Source organism: Callithrix jacchus, chromosome X (genome assembly GCF_049354715.1).
Source record: "Callithrix jacchus isolate 240 chromosome X, calJac240_pri, whole genome shotgun sequence".
NCBI classification, from domain to species: Eukaryota; Metazoa; Chordata; class Mammalia; order Primates; family Cebidae; genus Callithrix; species Callithrix jacchus.
The window spans coordinates 79258858-79265810 of record NC_133524.1 but is presented as its reverse complement, the minus strand read 5'-3'; positions in this window follow the sequence as shown (position 1 = coordinate 79265810).

The window sequence follows — 6953 nt, the reverse complement described above, 5'->3', positions numbered from 1 at the left end:
TTAATACTTAATAAACTCCCCTTTATATATATATTACTATATATTATAATATTAGGGTATATAATATATGTATTAGGGTTCTCTAGAGGAACAGAACTAATGAAAAATATGATATATTTATAATATCTATTTTACATATATATATATATGTGTGTGTGTGTGTGTGTGTGTGTGTGTGTGAGAGAGAGAGAGAGTGTTCACCTCTCTGACCCCTATGTTTATCTCTCATTTTGTTCTGAACTCAAATGAGGAAAAATGGTGTTGAGTATTGACTCCCAAATATTTTGAAGAGTTTTAGGAGATATTCAACAGATGCTTCGAAACAGAAATGCATTTAATTTCTTCAGTGAGTTGTGCCTGCATATGTTCTATCATTATTTAAGCTAACAGTTGCTAAAAACATTATCTATAATATATATTATATATTTTTTTCATTAATTCTATACCTCTAGAGAACCATAATACACCATTTTTCACAACTATGCTTGTGTGTGTGTTTGAAAAATGAAAGTAAAAAAAGAAAGTGTACATGAAGTGGCCTTTGGTACTATTTTCTCTCTATTAATGCTGGTATGTCCTTTGAGAAACATCAAGTTACTGGAATATTGCTATGACTCAAAATGTTGGCCTCGATAGGCACCAACACCATAGTCAGTCTTCTGAGCTCCATATGCTCTCAATATGCCAAATATTGTTGGTTGAGAGATAATACCAAAGTGTCAAAAGTATCAAATTAATTGTGCCAAAGTTGGAATTTGAGATCAGCGCGTTTTATTTAGGTCTTTCCTCAGTGTAATTTCATGAAAGGTACGCTCAAATTTCCTATAGCCTTTCAAACTCATATCTCCTCTCAGTTTTGAGTTTACTTCTGTTTTTCCTAGTAATTATAGCACCCCCCTTCACACATACCATCCATACTTCCATTACAAGACACACAAGTGTGTGCATGCACACACACATTCAGGTTATCATGAAAACGTCTATATCTCATTTTCTTATTCAGAGTACTTCAATTTCAATGCCTTAACTGAAAATTTGATTTTTTTCTTCTTGTATAGTGTATTTTTCTGAATGTACTCTTTAATGAGTCTATTTACTATGTTCCATAAAGCCAAGAATGGTATTGACGTTTTCTTATTCTCTCAGGGCTACTTATAAGTTATAAATCTGTTAAATTTCTGCTATTTTAAACGCTCATCCCCATTTGAGAAAAACTAACTGGCTAAACAACTTTCTATTTTTTCTCATATTTTTCTTTATTCCTGGAAATTCCCATCTATGCACTGAACTTTGGGAAATCTAGTTAACAACTTTTATCTCCAGTCAATTATTATCAGATTCCTAGACAGTAACATCCATGAAGAAGACATTTAATATGAAATCTCACAATTCATTGCATTACTTGATTTCAGTGAACCTCACTTTCTATTGTTTAGCATATCTAACTCAAGTTACACTCTGGGCCTTCTCATTTTTCCTATACTTCTTACATTCTAAATTCCTATATCATAGTATAGTAAAGACTATGGTGCTCTGCCTCCTCAGAAACATCACATTAATTTCATCAGCTTCCAGGACAGTTTTCTAGTAACAGCTCTCAGCTGCACTTCTCCCCAGAAATTTCCCTCAAGCCAAAAGAATTATCCAAGTACAACAGATATCTATTGCTGCATAAAAAATTACTCTGAAATTGAGTGGTTTTCTATTAATAACCCATGATACTCAGGATTTGAGGAACTTTATGAATTCCTCATAAAACGTTGTGAATGTGACCTTAATGAATTTATCATCCAGGATCTTCAGCCATATTTGTAATCCAAATAAAGTAAGCTCAATGATGCTCACTCTTCTACCTAAGTACATATGGACTGAATTTGAGTAATTTACAGCTATAAATATTTACTTTAAAAATCAACATGTATGAGTAAATTTTATGGTTTGTAAATGATATCTCAATAAAACTGTTTTTAAAGAAAAATAAAAATAAAGTTTGTTGGCTTAAAACAATACACATTTATTATCTTTTTGAGATAGAAATCTAGACAATACTTAGTTTATACCTTTGCTTCAAGATCTCCCCAAAGCATCAAACTAATTGTTGGCCAAGAATGGGATCTCATCCAAAGGCTTGACCATCACTTACATAAGATTTTCTCAATTGATATTGTAAACTTTTCTGAGGTCTTCTTGGCATGTGTCCTTCATGCTTTCAGCATATGCACTTAACTTCTATTTCAAAGATAACAAATGCCATCGGATGTAATCTGCCTCAACCTTCTCATGTGCAGTTGCTAAAGCTTCATGCATCCCTCTTCAGTGTTACCCCACCTTTTCTTCTAGTCTTAGAAGATAAACTTTCCTTATTTGTATCTAAGGCTAATTGTTCCATCCATATTCTTTTCTACATATTCTCCCAAATTCCTAGGTATAGTTCCATCAGGTAACTGCCCTTTCCCTCCCATAATCAACATCTCTTCCTCTGCTAGTTATTCAGCATTAAATTTATGTAACTGTCTCCAATCTCCCAATAACCTCTATTAACTCATTTTTTCTATCAAGCACATCTAAATACCATATTTAGCTATGTCTTCTCATTTTAACAAATTTTATTCTTATCATTTATAAATTCTTATAATCATAATCAATTACAAATTGTTTTTATCTCCATCACTCTATTTACTAAAGTAACAGATAAGTCCTGGGTACATTGAGTAGTTACTTTCAACCTATTATTGTACTGGATTTTTTTCTATATTTGGAACTGTCAATCAGTCACTATTGAAACTCTCTCGGAGGGGACTCAAGATGGTGCAGTGAGAACAACCCAGGATTGAAGCTCTCGGTGAATGCGCAGAGGGTGAGTCAGGGCCACATTTCCAGATGGATCTTTGTTGCCCACAGAACGGGGAAATTCCCAGGTATAAAAGAGAAGTGGGATGCCAGACAGAGGCTTTGGCTGCTGCAGCCGGCAGCTGGTGCGGCCGGCAACCGGTGCTGTAGCACAGCGGTGCTACACAGTGCTCTGCAAAAAGCACACTGGTCCAGGTGCCCTGTTGAACCGGCAGTCTGAGACTTGAGAGGGCTGAACTTGAGACTGAACAGGACTTGCACAGTGAGCCAGGCCAGGAAATTTCAGGGAAACAGCATTTGGGGTAGTGCAGTGGGACAAACAAAACGGCGATTCCAAACGCTCTGGGAGAGAGGTTCCCTGGGGGCACAGCTGAGCCCAGGACAGTGCAGCTCCATGGGGGAGGGGTGTCCACCAATACCGAGGCAATCAGCCCCTACTGAGGTACACGCCCATGGCTGACACAGCCTGCTGTTGCCGAGGCAACCCACTACAACAGAAAGACTCTGCCGCAGGGCATAACCCGTGACAGCAGGGTGGAGACCGCAGCAGCAGGGGAGAGCCTGCAGCAACAGGGCGAACCTCACAACAGCAGGGCAGAGCCTCGGCAGGCAAATACTGACTAGACTGCCTCCTAACTGGGCAGGACAGCACAACGGACACTCAAAAAAAAAAAAAAAAGCCCCAACCCGCCCAGACAGAGCATCTGAGAAAAAAAGGGTTTTTTATGAGCTCTGCTGCAGCAGAATTAAAAGTAGCAGCCTAACAGCCCTGAATGAACAACAGAGCTCACAGCTCAGCACTTGAGCTCCTATAAAGTACAGACTGTTCCTCAAGCAGCTCCCTGACCACTCTATATCCAAAAAACTGACATTTGGCAGCCATCATGCTGGGACAAAGATAGCAGAAAAAGAAACTGATAGCATCCCTTACTGTTCCGCAGCTGCTATAGGTGCACCTCAGACAAGCAGGGCCTGGAGTGGACCTCAGCAGTCATACAGCAAAGGGGCTAGACGGATAGAAGGAAAACCAAGTAACAGAAATATTCATCATCAACAATCTGGGCATCCACTCAGAGACCATATCGAAAAGTAAGCAACTACTCAGATGACAGGTGGATAAATCCACAAAGATGAGAAGAAACCAGCGTAAAAAAGAGGAAAGCACTTGAAACGAGAACACCTCACCTCCTACAAAGGACAAAAATTCCTCACCAGGAAGGGAACAAAGCTGGACAAAGAATGACTGTGACGAAATGATGGAATTAGACTTCAGAAGGTGGATAATGAGAAACTTTTGTGAGCTAAAAGAACATATTTTAAATCAATGCAAAGAAACTAAGAACCTTGAAAAAACATTTGAAAAAAGACTCGAGAACATGATAACAAGAATGGATAACTTAGAGAGGAATATGAATGAATTAAAGGAGCTGAAAAACACAATAAGAGAACCTCACGAAGCATGCACAACTTTCAACAGCCGAATTGACCAAGCACAAGAAAGAATATCAGAAGTCGAAAATCAACTCAATGAAATAAAACGAGAAACCAAGATCAGAGAAAAAAGCACAAAAGGCATGAACAAAGTCTCCAAGAAATGTGGGACTATGTCAAGAGACCTAACCTACGTTTGATAGGTGTACCAGAATGTGATGAAGAGAATGAATCCAAGCTGGAAAATACTCTTCAGGACATTATCCAGGAAAATTTCCCCTACCTAGCAAGACAGGCCAACACTCAAATGCAGGAAATACAGAGAACACCACAGAGATATTCCACAAGAAGAGCAACCCCAAGGCACATAATCATCAGATTCAACAAGGTTGAAATAAAGGAGAAAATACTAAGGGCAGCCAGAGAGAAAGGTCGGGTCACCCACAGAGGGAAGCCCATCAGACTCACAGCAGATCTCTCGGCAGAAACACTACAAGCCAGAAGAGAGTGGGGTCCAATATTCAACATCCTTAAAGAAAAGAACTTTCAAGCCAGAATTTCATATCCAGCCAAACTGAGCTTCAGAAGTGAAGGCAAAATAAAATCCTTTGCGAACAAGCAAGTACTCAGAGGTTTTGTGACCACCAGGCCTGCTTGAAAACAGCTCCTGAAAGAGGCACTACACATAGAAAGGAACAAACAGTACCAGCCATTCCAAAATCACACTAAATGCTAAACAGCATTAACAAAATGAAGAATCTACATCAACTAATGGGCAAAACAGCCAGCTAGCATCAAAATGGCAGGATCAAATTCACACATAAGAATATTAACCCTAAATGTAAATGGACTAAATGCACCAATCAAAAGACACAGACTGGCAAATTGGATAAAAATCCAAAATTCATCAGTGTGCTGTATCCAGGAAACCCATCTCACATGCAAGGATACACAAAGGCTCAAAATAAAGAGATGGAGGAAGATTTACCAAGCAAATGGAGAGTAAAAAAAAAAGCAGGAGTTGCAATTATCATATCTGATAAAATAGACTTTAAAGCAACAAAGATCAAAAGAGACATAGAAGGCCATTACATAATGGTAAAAGGATCAATACAACAAGAAGAGCTAATAATCCTAAACATATGTGGACCCAATACAGGAGCAGCCAGATACATAAGGGAAGCTCTTATTGACTTACAAACAGACTTAGACTCCCACACAATAATAGTGGAAGACTTTAACACTCTATTGTCAATATTAGATCAACCAGACAGAAAATCAACAAGGATATCCAGGGCTTGAACTCAGACCGGGAGCAAGCAAACCTGATAGACATTAACAGAACTCTCCACCCCAAATCCACAGAATATACATTCTTCTCAGCACCACATCACACCTACTCTAAAATTGACCACATAATTGAAAGTAAAGCACTGCTCAGCAAATGCAAAACAATGGCAATCATAACAAACAGTCACTCAGACCATAGTGCGATCAAGTTAGAACTCAGAATTCAGACACCAACCAAGAACCACACAGCTTCATTGAAACTGAACATCTGGCTCTTGAATGTTGACTCGATAAACAATGTAATAAAGGCAGAAATAAAGAAATTATTCGAAACCAATGAGAACGAAGACACAACATGCCAGAATCTCTGGGATACATTTAAAGCAGTCTCTAGAGGAAAATATATAGCAATAAGTGACCATATGAAGAGAATGGAGAGATTCAAAATTGACACCCTATCGTCAAAATCGAAAGAGTTAGATGAGCAAGATTAAAAAAAACTCAAAACCCAGCAGAAGACAAGAAATAACTAAGATCAGAGCTGAACTGAAGGAGATAGAGACACGAAAAACCCTTCAAAAACTCAATAAATCCAAGAGCTGGTTTTTTTGAAAAGATCAACAAAATAGACAGACCACTAGCCAGAATGATTAAAAAGAAAAGAGAGAACAACCACATAGATGCAATAAAAAATGAAGGGGAAATCACCACAGATTCCACAGAAATTCAAACCATCATCAGAGAATATTATAAACAACTCTATGCACATAAACTAGTAAACCTGGAAGAAATGGAAAAATTCCTGGACTTCTTTGTCCTCCCAAGCCTAAACAAGGAGGAAGCTGAAACTATGAATGGACCAATAACAAGGTCAGAAGTCGAGGCAGCAATTAAGAGCCTACCACACAAAAAAAGCCCAGGTCCAGACAGGTTCACAGCTGAATTCTACCAGACACAAAAAGAGGAGCTGGTACCATTCCTGCAGAAACTATTGCAAATAATCCAAAAAGAGGGAGTCCTTCCCAAATCATTTTATGAGACCAATATTCTGATACCAAAACCGACAGAGACCAAAAAAAAAAGAAAACTTCAGGCCAATATCCATGATGAACATAGATGCAAAAATCTTCAATAAAATATTGGCAAGCCGATTGCAACAGCACATCAAAAAACTTATCCATCATGATCAGTTAGGATTTATCCCGGGGATGCAAGGCTGGTTCAACATACGCAAGTCTATAAATGTAACTCACCACATAAACAGAACCAAAAACAAAAACCACATAATTATCTCAATTGATGCAGAGAAGGCATTTGACAAAATTCAACAGCCCTTTATGCTAAAAACCCTCAATAAACTCGGTATCGATGGAAGATATCTC